Source organism: Hyperolius riggenbachi, chromosome 9, assembly GCF_040937935.1.
Source record: "Hyperolius riggenbachi isolate aHypRig1 chromosome 9, aHypRig1.pri, whole genome shotgun sequence".
Lineage (NCBI taxonomy): Eukaryota > Metazoa > Chordata > Amphibia > Anura > Hyperoliidae > Hyperolius > Hyperolius riggenbachi.
In genome coordinates, this window is record NC_090654.1 from 140,560,307 (window position 1) to 140,575,189 (window position 14,883).

Here is a 14,883-nt window from a genome sequence, read left to right on the forward strand (position 1 = left end):
GATAAGAGTCTGGAAAGGGATAATGTCATTTTTTAAAGGTGAGTTTTTTTTCTCTCTGGTGAAATTATGCTACCAGCAGAAAAAGAGGAAGTAACATACTACTTTGTCATTTCTGACTGCTAAAGCAGAAAAAAATGCATTTAAAATGTATGTGTGTAGAATATATATATATGTATACATACATATGTGTATATATATATGTGTATAGAAGTAGAAGGGAATTTTATGAGTTTTATTATTAGATTATTTGGAACAGTGAATAATTTATATATTCCTTTTGGGAAATGTTTTAAGATTATTTATTTATTTATTTGTTGTATTTATAAAGCGCCAACATATTACGCAGCGCTGGACATTAATTTAGGTTACAGACAATATTTAGGGGTGACAAACAGCAATATGACAATACAGGAATACAAGAAAACCAGATCACACAGCACAGTATGAGTACAAGGTAATGCTTAGTCAGTCACTGGATGGGAGCATGGAGTTAGGCAAGTTAGGTTCACTCAAATGCATAGCATGGGTGCACAGTAATGGAGGTGCATGATCAGGTAGGACACAAAAGGAGTGAGGACCCTGCCCAAAGGCTTACAATCTAGAGGGATTGTAAGATGTAAGTTAATTGTCATATTTGTCTAAACAACATCTTAGGTTTTTCTCTTAGTTAGATGTTAGAGGTTAGTAAATAATGACATAATAGGTTTGTCCCTTTTTTTTCAAAAAATCATACTATTGTTGAATATACCTGCTTCTGTGTTCACTACACATGTAGCAGTTTTAAATAAGTCCAAGGTTTAGTGTATAGGAAGTTTTTTCTTAATAAGAAGGATTTTTCTCCTGAACCTAGTGTCCTTAATTTAAATCAGATTAATTAATTGATGCCAATTGTCACTCAGGTATATATATATATATATATATATATATATATATATATATATATATATATATATATATATATATATATATATATATATATATATATATATATATATATATATATATATATATATATATATATATATATATATATATATATATATATATATATATTTGAGTAAAAGTTTCCCGTACTTCAGAATAGATTTTTTGGAGTTTTTTATATAATATCCAAAAGAGGTTCAGATATTTTTTCATAGGTAGCATAGTAAAATCATATATTATGGTTTGAGGCCAATTTAGGGGGAAGCCGGTTGACATGTCTGTGTTTTTTTTGGGTGAGGAAACTGGAGTGCCTGGAGGAAACCCATGCAGACACGAGGAGAACATGCGGACTCCTTGCAGATGTTGACCAGGCAGGGATTTGAGTCACATTGCAAGGCGAGAGCACTGGCTGCTACGCCACCGTGTTAGTATAGTTTCTTAGTGTAAAATGAATTGAGTTTTAGTACAACCTAAATAACCTTATGGATATGATGGCAATTGTCACTTGAACCCATAATATGTGTAATTAGAGTTAAAAGTTTTATCACATTTTTTAAAGTAGTTAGTGGTGTTCATTTGAACAGAATTTCTATGTACTACTGAAATAACATTATATTTCAGGGTCATATAGATTCATATATTATATTCAGTGGTTCAGTGCGATCATTTTTAGACATGTTGAAGTGAAATTTTGCTCATATGTTGATAGGGAATGTTTTAATTAAAACTCCTAACAGATAGATATTTTATATAAAAAACACACCTACTTTTTGTTGAAATGCTGCCTCATCCTCTAAGCCTCTGATAAAATCCTCCACGTTTTTCTGGTCTGCTCCGCCAGTACAAAAAAAATAAGTCCTCATCATAAATCAATCCATCTCTCTGCGCCACACAGAGAGAAGAAAAAAATGCTCCTCCAAACCGCATTGTTAAAATGTAATGCAAATGCCGACATGATTCAAACGTTTCTAAGTATCACTGTTACGGAGATATCATATCTGATCTTAGTTTTGTAAAATTATGAAGCAATTGGGATCTGTCATCAAGATTTGCATAAAAACACTGAAGTTTCTGTATCTGTGCGTATCTGTGTGGATATGCATTAACAGAAACGCCATTTAAGGCTGCATATATGGGTCCAGGTCATTTTTGCTCTCATTTCCTGTATTTAGTAAGAATGTATGTTTTTTTTATAAGCCCAAAGTCCTTACACTCAGCATAGGAAAGTAAGAACATTTTTTCATCTTTATAAAAATAGTTTGTTTTTTTTTGCTTGAACTTCTTGACAAAATACAGAATTATTTGATGTTGTTATGACAATTATACTATAGATTTTTCACTGTTTTTAAAGAAAGGAAAATAGTCAGCCTTGGTGAGCCAGAGAAGCAGAGAAAAACAAAACACTGTTTAATTTTATGGTGTACTGATTAGAAGCTTTATCTCTGACAGGATTTTAATTTCAGCTCTGTTTGTTCTGTAGTTCAGTGCCTATTTAGTGAGGAGACCTTAGGCTTGTCTCTCTAATGCTGCTTCTGCATATAAAGTGTGTCTTGGGGACAACCATAGCTTTAGTACCTTGAGCCCACTATGGGGAAAAGGACACTATAAATGTTTTTGTATGTCTGTGGCTGTAAATCTGAAAGGGGGACCCAACCCTATTACAGGGAGCCAGTGCTGGCCACTGCTCCACTGTACTGGGACCCTGCTCATTTTATGCCTTATACTGATTTTTGACCAGACATATTTAATGTATGATCAAAAAGGGGGGAAAGAGGAATATGGGAACTGTCATATTAGTTTGTTGTCTATATACAAGTCAAGCCCTGCCCAGGCCTATTGGTCTGTGTCATGTCATTCCATGTAAGGGTATAGCAAGAAGGGGGTAGATATTGCACTAGGGCCACCTAAATTCTTTATTTAGGATTTGTGGTATGATTGTGGAAGGTATGATGGAATGAGAGTGTAATGAAAATGGTTAGGGGACTTGTAATGGAAGAATGAAAAATGGGAATTCATTATGGTGTAAAAATCCATTGGGAATTTATCCTCTCTGCCATGTATGGAGTCACATACTCGCACGGGTACAGCGACGTCATGCGAACGGAGTATTGCGAGAGATCCGTTGGGATCATAGAAGATCCACTAAGTATGTTTTGAAGTTCATGGTGGAGAGGATGAATAATAATAGTATTACAATTACTAGGAAAATAAAGAATTTATTGGATTTTTGGAAAAATTAAAGATGTTGCTCGCACATTTTTCTTTTTCTTTCTTGCCAGACACCTATCCTGAGTAGGGTAAAAGCTGACTACCTGACCAGAGTCCATCCGGACATAATCCATCCAGAGGGAGCCTGTCTAGAGAGACCGATTCAGAGGGAGTCTGTCCAGAGGGATCAATTCAGAGGGAGTCTGACCAGAGGCTATCCTGAGGATCTTTACAGAAGGATTTCCTACTGGATCCACTGACTTATTGGGTGAAATAGGTTGACTAAGTCCCGAATCCCAAGTGATTGGAAAAAGAGACTTTTCATCAGGTGGACAGTAACAGCGTGCTCTGATAGAAGTTTCGAAGTTGCTTGTGTTGTCTGTTGAAGAATGGAACAAGATCTGGATCTTAGACCCAGGAAGATTGTATGGATTGTGGGACATTCTTATGTGCATTCTTATGTGTAAGAGAGAACTCAGCACACCACTTTCTATACTACACTACGCTAACACTAACCTGCACTACAATAATATCAATACTACACCTGATCCTGCCGCCACGCTCCTCTCCCCCTCGTTCCAGCTGCGATCCTCTTCTCCCTCTGCAGGTGATGTTCAGTGAAGCTGTCGCCGCCTTCACTGCACGTGTGCCGTGTCATATGTGATGTCACGTATGATGCGGCGTACGTGCAGTTAAGCGGAAGGAGGAGGCCAGCTCAAAGGACCCGACGTGTAGCGGCAGAGGCTCTCCGTGAGTGGCACTGAAAAAGGGGATTGTGGCTGCAGTTAAAGTAACATGCCACCAACGTATGTTTATTTTTATTGAAAGAAGGCCAGGAGGAACAGAGGACCCACCGGTGGCAACATCTTCACTGAACGGTGCCTACAAAGGGAAAAGAGGATCGCAGCTGCAACGAGGGGGAGAGGAGTGCGGCAGCAGGAAGGGTAAGAGATATCCTACACATTCTGCACCCATTTTTCTGTATCTTTTGTATATAAGACGCACCCCACTCCCTCCCCCCCCCCCCCCCGTTTTGGGAAAGAAAAAACGTGTCTTGCATGCTGAAAAATACTGTACTTTCTCTACTACTTTTGGTACCATTTCAATTGTGAAATGCTGAAAAGTTATTTTAAAGAGAAGATAAAAAATGATGTAGGAGAAAAAGTGAATTGCATATGGGCAGGGGCATGTTTTAAAGCGGATCCGAGATGAAAAACTAACTATAACAAGTAACTTGTCTATATAGGTTATCTAAAGTTTAGATAGTTTACACAGCAAATCTAGCTGAAAACAGCTTTAATAGAATAAGAATATTTCTTCCTGTGATGCAATGACAGCAGCCATGTTGTTTGTAAACATTACACAGAGGCAGGCTTATCTGCATCTTGAGCAAAGAAAACTAATCCCCCCTCCTCCTCCCCCCTGCCTCTGAAATCTCTGGCTAGTAATACCTCCCCCTCCTCCTGCCCAGACTGAGCTCCCATGAGCCCTTGCTACTGTCTGAAAGTGCATTGGCTCTCTGAAAACCTGTGGGAGTGGCTTATTTAGTTTATAGGGAATTAGAGCATTAAAACAAAAACAAAAAAAGTATTTGGCTTGAGGAATGCCCTATAAACAATAGTTAACAATTCTGTTTTACATAGCATTTCGGTAAGTAGGCTCTTTGATCCATATCACACTTACACCAATTACACACACCATATCCTTACACACTCCTAGGAGTTCTAGTTCACCATGAGCTTGCTGGGCAATCTGTAACGCCAAACATCTAAAGGTCTTCTAGTCTACTACTTTTTTATTATAATAAAATTAATTAAAGCCCAATACTGTTACGGTACTTTTAACAAACTAATTCTTCAAATTGTCCATCTGCAAATCAGTTAATTTTGTCAAAAACTGCAGAGAACTCCAAAAGGGTTAAACTAAGCACTGCAGTCAGACCTCTTTTCCACAGGCGGCTGAACTGGCCATTTGTTGGGCACCCTCCTGGCTGCCAACCACAAGCACCATTCGGATGCAATTACATGCAGCTGAATGGCTGCGTTTGGTAACATAATAGGAAAGCTATTAATAGTAGCTATGGGGAAAACCTTGGTTTATCTAAAAACAACTTTATGATCTATTGGTTCACAACTAGAGGGATCATTTGGAATATGTTTTTTGGTAGGGTTACTTCTTTAATGCAAAACTTTCCTCCACCAGACATTCTTATTTGTCATTTGGGTGGGAATGATGTGAGTAGAGCTAACACTATTGATCTGTTACACCGTATGAAATATGCATTCATGAAGCTATTCCCCAATGTGTACTGATCTTCTCTGAAATCATTCCCAGACGGGTGTGGATTTTTCCCTAGGATACATTAAGGGTTATTAAGACATTCCTTAATAGGGCATTATCTAGATCCCTGCCAGCTATAGGGGGTTTTTCTTATTGGCATAATAAGTTTGAGGGTTCTCGGCCTAACTTATTCCACTCTGATAGTGTTCACTTGTCTGATCAAGGATTGGATATTTTCAATGCCGATCTTAGATCGATAATTGAATCAGCCGCTATGAGGGGTGGGCTACGATATTAAGGATATTCTAGATTGGGAGCTAATTGTAAGTCACATTATGGGTTAATGCTTTCTGAATAGTAAAAGCCTTTATTTCTGCTATATCATCCTTTAAAGGGAAGGTCCAAGCAAAAAAAAAATAATGAGTTTTACTTACCTGGGGCTTCTACCAGCCCCATGTAGCCATCCTGTGCCCTTGTAGTCACTCACTGCTGCTCCAGTCCCCCGCTGGCAGCTTTCTGACCTCGGAGGTCAGGGCCACATTGCATACATTTTTACGCATTCCAGCTAGTGCAGGAACAAAAATTTACGCATTGCACCACTAACGCGTAAAAATGTATGCGTTAATGTTCCTGCACTAGTGTATGAATGTATGAATGTGTAAAAATGTACGCAATTCGGCCCTGACCTCCGAGGTCAGAAAGCTGCCAGCGGGGACTGGAGCAGCAGTGAGTGACTACGAGGGCACAGGATGGCTGCATGGGGCTGGTAGAAGCCCCAGGTAAGTGAAACTCTTTTTTTTTTTTTGCTTGAACCTTCCCTTTAAGTAAAGATTAGGATTAGTTTTTTTTTTTGTAAATTAGACAATGGGTTGATATGTAATGAGCTGATATTTTTAAGTAGTATATATAGAGCAATCTTTTGAGTAAGGTCAAAAATTAGGATCTCTTCTGAAATATGTAATTATCAATTACTAAATAACGCCAAGTGCTGTTGATCCAGGGATTTTTTTTCTAATTGCCATTTTGGAGTCGGTAAGGAATTTTTCCCTTTCTGTAGCTAATTACACTATGCCTTATAAGGGTTTTCGCCTTCCTCTGGATCAGCAGTGAAATGGACTGGTGTTGTACTTTGTTTTTGGATAAACTTCATGTACACACATCTCTCTAACTATAAAATTGTATATTTATCAGACGGTAATATATATATATACATACACATATGTGTTACTGTAGCCAGCTACAAAAAGAAAACATTTTTTCATTTTATTTATATTGACCAGGCCAGTGCTGCTGCTAAGGGCAGTGCTGGCGTTAGACTGCTAGCAAATAGAGTGAGTGGCCAGTAGTTAATATGGCTACTCTGCTCTCTAGAGAGGGCGGTGCTGCACATGTGAGATGTGCACGCCCCTCTTAACCGACAGTAGCTACACAGGTTTTCTAGAAATTTCTCCTGTGTGCAGGTGGGGGGGAGTGGTTACATATAAACCAGTAATTACTGGTTTCCTGTCAGAAAGCCCGGGGACAGCGGAGAGGACGGATGGGGTAGAGATTTTTGCCCGGAGGCGATCGTGATATACATGGAGAGCTGACAGGACCGAATAGAGGCAAGAAGGGCAATATAACAGAGAGAGACACAGATGAGAGGTGTGAGAGGCTGTGAAGATAAGTGACTTTGTTGCCAGGGAAACCAGAGAGCATTCAGTCAGAGCTTGTACAGACTGAGTAATTGTGAGGATCCGCGTGGCTGCCTGCGCAGGCAGGCAGCCTTTTGACCACTGTTCAGGTCTGCATTCTGCAGGTCTCTGGAAGAGAGACCTTTTGTCAGTTGTGCAGCTTGCTGCTGAGGAATTTGCATATGTTTGTCATGCAGATTGCCTAGCCACATCCCTGGTGGGCTTGCTTTATAAAGAGCTATGTTTCCCACAGTAAGTTGCTGGTCATAAGGATTCATCCTGTGAAACACTCTGGAGAGTGTCAGCCTTGCTCTTTGTTGAAGATTAGCCTAGAGTATTCCTGGAACTGCACTAGGCAGGTTTCCCTAGTTCAGTTAGGATTGCATATCTGTTTTGTTTGTCTGTTGCGATTGTCCTGTACCAGCGGTGGTCGACAGGAAATCGTTCTGTGTGTCTGGGTGCTAACCGGAGCAGCGGTTGTTACTGGTAGCCCCTTCTGATCTGTTTCCCTGGATCGCACCAGCCTCTTGCACTAGTGCTGTGGATCCTTCTGTTCTGCTACTCTGTACTTGGATCGCACTAGCATCTTGCGCTAGCGCTGTGGATCCTTCTGTTCTGTCTTCCTGGATCGCACCAGCCTCTTGCGCTAGTGCTGTGGATCCTTCTGTTCTGCTACTCTGTACTTGGATTGCACTAGCATCTTGCGCTAGTGCTGTGGATCCTTCTGTTCTGTCTGCCTGGATCGCACTCGCCTTGCGCTAGTGCTGTGGATCCTATCTCTCGTTTATTCCTGCTTTCGTGTATCTGTCTTGTCTGCTACGAACGCTTGCTGGAGGCTCGGTGAGGAAACCGTTTAGCAAGCGCTCGCGTCCTCTGTTTCATGTTTGTCTGTCGGTGGTTAGTTAGGCGTGTTTGTCTCTATTGTGCTTATCACGTGGAGACCACGCATAAACGCGTGCACTGTTGCGAATGAGTGCGGTGTTCGCGTTTAGCTAGCGTTTGTTATTTTCCGTATCTCCTCATTGTATGATTTGCTGTGCCTTTGCTACTCTCGTGCTCTGCATTACTGTAACCATGTGTCACGTCTGGCGATCGCACCTCTCGCGATCGCGTTCCTGCTTCATATCTGCTGTGGTGTGTGCACCGTCGCGGGTTGGCGACTAGTTTGGTGCACACACATACAATCTGTCTCTGTGCTCATTCTCAATCGCCTCTCTTGCGATTGCGTTTCTTCCCTTCGTACAATTCCTGTCTGGCGTGTGTGGTAGGGCAGAGGAGCTGTTCCTCTGCACTCCACAGCTCCACCTGCAGACAGGAATTTACCTCTACAGGTGCATTGCACCTTTTGCTGGGTTCCCGCAAATTATACGCTTGTGGAGGATTTCCGTAGTGTCAGCACTTTTTAATCAGTTTTTACATCCGATTCCGATTCCGATTTGCAGTTTGCTCCCTGCACACTGCAAATCGGAATCTGAATCGGATGTAAAAACTGATTAAATCCGATTCAGATTCCGATTTGCAGTGTGCAGGGCGCAAACTGCAAATCGGAATCTGAATCAGATGTAAAAACTGATTAAAAAGCGGAATCTGAATCGGAATCACTTGCAGTGTGCAAGAGGACTAATAAAGTTTTTCCTGATGTTGTCGCTATTTCTACTGCAGATGCGTCTTTGTCTCACCCTGTTCACACCTGTAAGGGCCCATTGCCTGGTGACAGTTGCTCCAGTGTTTCTGTCCTGAACACCTTACAGTCTGCCCCGCAGACCGCGGAGGTTTGCGCTATGGAAGCGTCAGTTTCACAACCTAAAGCGATTTTTGATTCGCAGGATTTGCGTTCTGGCTCCTCGGATTTGACATTGTTAGCCGAATCTAAGAGTGAGACAGCGCTTTGGTTTTGCGAATCTGACTCTGAAACATCTTTGCTGGGTCCAGAGAAAGTTTCTCTGAGCCTGGCCTGTACCATGAATAACAATATGAGGTCCAATCACACTGACATTTGTGAGTCCCTTTCTTGTTCTGAGGAAAATGCTGATTCTGCACCCTGTACTCTGGATGAGTTAAGATGGCCTTGTTTAGAGTCTCCTGCAGTGTCCCTAGAGGCTCGTGTAGGTATTGCCACTATACTCACCTGTTTTTCTGCAGTTTTGGAGTTGCAAGCTAGTTTGACTGCTACGTAGAATTCTGGGTGCAGCGAGATTAAAGTTAGGGAGTCAGTGTGTGTTCCAGTAAATATTCCTGTATGTTCCGCTCATGATGATGAAATCCAGTCTCAGTTTATGGTGGAACCTTTCCTGGGACATCTGCCCTGTCCACAAAATAAAGTTCCAGTTTTGCCCTGTAACATGGATAGTTCAGAATCCTTCTTAGAAAACTTGAAACAGATGTTCCTGAGGTCTTGCCTGATGTCCTGGAGACCTCCGAGTTCCTCCCAAAGGGTGCAGAACTTGTAGGAGATGTCTCCTGCCCCCCAAGTCCTTCTGAGGTGTTGCCCACTTCAGTAGGCATTGCTGCCTTGCTGGCTACTTTTTCAGCTCTTGTGGAGCTTCAGTCGTGTGTAGTCAATGATGAGTTTTTGTCAGATACCATTACAGTCACTGAGACTTCTAAGCCTGAGTACGAGGTTTTTTTTGAGAGTCCAGTGTTTGAGACCCCTGCTCATGATGATTCTCTGCCCGGTACTGGTTTTGGTCCTGTCGTGCCGGACTCTAAGGTTGGCAGTTCCCCGACATGTTCTGAGGTTTCTCCTGCGCTGGTGTACCCCAATGTGCTCTGTGACCCAGAAAGCCCAAGTGTGCCTCGGTTACCAGCATGCTCAGATGCTTCCTCGGTGGAGACATGCTCTGATATGGCCTGCCTGCTTGCATGCCCAGAAGTGGTCCCTGAAAGTCTTGATCTTGATGGGTGTCCTCGTAATTCTGAATCCAGGATAGTCATTTGTTCCATAGGAGGGCTTGATAGTTCTCCATGTGAGCCTGTGATTGTTCTGCCCTCTTGGGATCTCTGTGGAGCTTCAAAAGGTTCTGGGAGATTCCGGGAGAAATTTTGCTTGGTACCCTGGATAAGATCAACAGTGGCTTTTGTTTTGTAAGGGACACTTCGAACAGGTATTGTGGCAGGTTTGGTATTTTCGGACGCTCCTTGGAAGGCGGTGGGTATTGTCTGGAGGGTGTCGATGGCTTCTTCTCTGGTGTTCACAGTCCTGATGGGTGTTATATTGAGACTGGTAGTACTGATGGGCATGTTTCGGTGGCGTTTGCTTCCGATGAGGTCGGTTTCGGCTGGACTAACTCTGGAATTGGGCCTTGTCGGGCTGTCCTGACCTTCATGAGTCTTCAGTTAGAGTCTTTTGCAAATATCAGGTTAGCGGGTCGTCTGGAATCCGACCCTAGAGGGGGGGGGGTACTGTGAGGATCCGCGAGGCTGCCTGCGCAGGCAGGCAGCCTTTTGACCACTGTTCAGGTCTGCATTCTGCAGGTCTCTGGAGGAGAGACCTTTTGTCAGTTGTGCAGCTTGCTGCTGAGGAATTTGCATATGTTTGTCATGCAGATTGCCTAGCCACATCCCTGGTGAGCTTGCTTTATAAAGAGCTATGTTTCCCATAGTAAGTTGCTGGTCATAAGGATTCATCCTGTGAAACACTCTGGAGAGTGTCAGCCTTGCTCTTTGTTGAAGATTAGCCTAGAGTATCCCTGGAACTGCACTAGGCAGGTTTCCCTAGTGCAGTTAGGATTGCATATCTGTTTTGTTTGTCTGTTGCGATTGTCCTGTCCCAGCGGTGGTCGACAGGAAATCATTCTGTGTGTCTGGGTGCTAACCGGAGCAGCGGTTGTTACTGGTAGCCCCTTCTGATCTGTTTCCCTGGATCGCACCAGCGTCTTGCGCTAGTGCTGTGGATCCTTCTGTTCTGCTACTCTGTACTTGGATCGCACTAGCATCTTGCGCTAGCGCTGTGGATCCTTCTGTTCTGTCTGCCTGGATCGCACTCGCCTTGCGCTAGTGCTGTGAATCCTATCTCTCGTTTATTCCTGCTTTCGTGTATCTGTCCTGTCTGCTACGAACGCTTGCTGGAGGCTCGGTGAGGTAACCGTTAAGCAAGCGCTCGCGTCCTCTGTTTCATGTTTGTCTGTCGGTGGTTAGTTAGGCGTGTTTGTCTCTATTGTGCTTATCACGTGGAGACCACGCATAAACGCGTGCACTGTTGCGAATGAGTGCGGTGTTCGCGTTTAGCTAGCGTTTGTTATTTTCCATATCTCCTCATTGTATGATTTGCTGTGCCTTTGCTACTCTCGCGCTCTGCCTTGCTGTAACCTTGTGTCACGTCTGGCGATCGCACCTCTCGCGATCGCGTTCCTACTTGATATCTGCTGTGGTGTGTGCACCGTCGCGGGTTGGCAACTAGTTTGGTGCACACACATACAATCTGTCTCTGTGCTCATTCTCAATCACCTCTCTTGCGATTGCGTTTCTTCCCTTCGTACAATTCCTGTCTGGCGTGTGTGGTAGGACAGAGGAGCTGTTCCTCTGCACTCCACAGCTCCACCTGCCAACAGGAATTTCCCTCTACAGGTGCATTGCACCTTTTGCTGGGTTCCCGCAAATTATACACTTGTGGAGGATTTCCGTAGTGTCAGCGCACGTCTTGTGCGCTGATCACGGAGGGAATTCCACAATCGTTACAGTAATCCAGTGAGTGATGTGGTGAAAGATAGCTCAGACACACCTTTAAAAGGAGAAATCAGAGCACACAAAGAGAGAAAGAGAAACATTTAAGTCAGTATATGGAAAAGAAGCGAACAGTAAAAAGTGAGATGATGAAGTAACATAAGCGAAACTACAGTCAGCAAATGTGTTATTTAAAGAATAGTGTCCAGATAAGACTAAAACTGTTTGAAAGCTGCTGAACAAAATTCCTGTCAAATTTGAGATGTGGAGCCTCTGTGATGCATTCTGCCCTATGATTGGTGTTTGTTTTCTACTGCCTAAGATGTAAAGTGAAGTATAAGCATATCTATGCTGGAGAATATCACTATATCTGCTAACCAAACCTTTAAGACTGAAAACTATACCATTAATTTTTAGACTATTGTCAGCTGTGTATACCTCCAGCAAGTAAAGTCAGCTGTGTTATTCCTAACAAGTGTCCCTTTCTTATGTCCCCTGTGGCTCAAAGATACATATAGTACCTATCAGATATGTGTGTATTCTCTTGTAGTGCTTCTAGACTGATTAAATAGAAAAGTTAAGAAGATACTTACCTCAGTTATTAGTTCTTTGTTGCTGAAAAAGAAGAAGCTTAGAAGTGGTTATAAATACATTCTTATTGGTTCAAAATAGGATAATTGAAAAATTACCTTTAACTTTACTGACGATATTCAAGCAGAAAGACTATAAAGAAAAGAGAAAACTGTTATCCTGGATGTACATCTTTGTTTTCTGCAAAATACAACACATCTACATAAGAGCTAAATAACTTTCCTTCTGAGTGTTAATAAGAAAGAAAGAGAGTTTTATATCCTGCAGAGAAAGAAAAAGTTGTTAGCAATCAGTCTACGGCTTCTAAGGATTTCCTGTGGATTACAAATTTGTATGATTTTATTAGGCCATGGAGTACTTCGGACACTGGATACCTGCATATTATCTTTGTCCTGGAACCTTTGGGGAAGCAACGCACTCTTAGGAAGTCTTACAAAATAGATTTTTATTTACTCTACTCTCACTGAGCATTCTTGTTGAAACTCTGACAAGGGACAAAAAACTATTAGTCAATTAATACTCAGTGGAGGTAACTTTTGGTCTCATGCAAAGAACTGAAGACTGTTTAGGAAAGACTCAGCTCAGTTTGGAAACAATTAGAAAAATTGCATTTGGTAAACACTAAATATCCTTAAATAAAATTGTAATAGATGTTGAAAGTGCTAACAAAGAGTTCTTTTGCAGAACAAGTATTGCTCAATGTAGTTGAAGAAAAGAAGAGAGCAGATATTGATATTTATTAAAGAGAAAGAGTGATAGCATATTGTTATATTATAGGCAAACCACTGGTGCATTTATAGATAGTTGCAGTCAAAACAACCGAAAGTGAAGAAGTTCATTTTGGGTAGACAATTGTATATTTTATGGACATTGGTTGAACATTGTTTCCTTTGGTTAATAAATTGTTAACATTTTTCTTTAAAATAAGGAAGTAGTTTTCCGTTATTACAAATATCACACAGAAACAGTATTAATCTTGTAGTAATCGAGAAATCAGTTACATAACTACACATATAATTTAGCAGGCCTGATCTCAGTGGGCGATTTTCAGCGAACAAGTCTCCTACTTTTTGATACCTTGCTCTTTAATAGATTCAATTTGGCCATAATTGTTTTGCTAAGTTTTGCTAGGGTCCATGTTGCTATTGTGTTGTCTTATCCTGATTATGAATATAGTTGCTGAGTGTCCATATGTGTGATTAGCAGAGTCCTTCTAGTATGGTTAAATCTGAAGGTAGCTATCATTACAGTTGTCCTGTTAGTCCTGACCTTGAAAGAGTATCTATGGCAGCGGTTTCTATTAGTTACATCTTTTCTTGCTTTGATTTGTAGTGTGTCTGTACTGATATTTACCATTATTGTGGTAAAAAGTCGATTAGCTAACATTCCCTTCCCCTTCTAAATCAGAGTTTGTTTATCAGTTTGTTTGAGCAAGCATAACAGGCTTTGGTCGGTATGATTGGTGTGATGGACTACAATTTCACAGCACCACAGTTGCCATGGGCAACCCGATTGGTATATTTAATATGGGATAATTGGAAGGCCAGAGATGTTGATGGTCTAATGTAGCCTTGTTCCCTAGTCTCCTGCTGTGATCTGTGTATTCCTTTTCACAAATATGTCCTGTACTGAGGCCTGTAGCTACGTTTGACTTGCTTAAGTGAGCTCTGGCAGTACTCCTGTATTTCTGATCTCAGCCTCTGTACTCTGGGCATTAAGGCCTGAGTATGATTGTAGTTGGGTTGGTGTTTTCTTTCCACCTCCTGTTTTAACAGGAGTGTGTAACTTAGAGTAAAGACTACAGAGATCGCTTGGAGTACAGTGGCTGATGGAAGGTGAGAAGTCTGCCGTGCCTCACAAACAGTTTGTGAACTAAATTGTAGAGTCAAGACCACCCTCTCCCAAATCTCATATCTTGTTGCATAGCCACCTTATGCAGGAGTTAGTTGATATCATAAGGGTTTTTGACCTCGGCCTATCTGAGGCCTAGTATTTAGACAAGCCTTTTCTAAAATAGAGCAGATGGAAGTTTCTCTTGGAGTAAGTGCTGAAGATAAGAAAGCTCCTTATATTGATCTAAGAGAAATATTCCTGCCGCGGGCTAAGTTAAACACATGAGTGTACTCACACATGCAGTCCGCATAAGATTTTTGCTAGATTACATCAGGAAAGAGAATTGTTCTTAGTTTTGATATGCATCAGGTAAAATAATTATTGGATTTTTTCCTGATTAATTTCTGATTTGGTTCTTTTCTGATTTGTTTGACCATTGGATTCTTTAAGGTTACAGGTTAGTTAATCATTTTCTTTGCTAGGAGTACTTTACCAAATAGCTATTTGTGTTTTGACCATTAGGAGACTTCGACCAAAATTTTGCCCACTGTGATGCTAGCTCTGCCTGTTTTAGGTATTGGCTTTAGTATGGTCATCTTCTTCCTTTGGAAGAAATAACCAAAGGGGGGACTGAAAGGATATGTAGGTATATATATATATATATATATATATATATATATATATATATATATATATATATATATATATATAT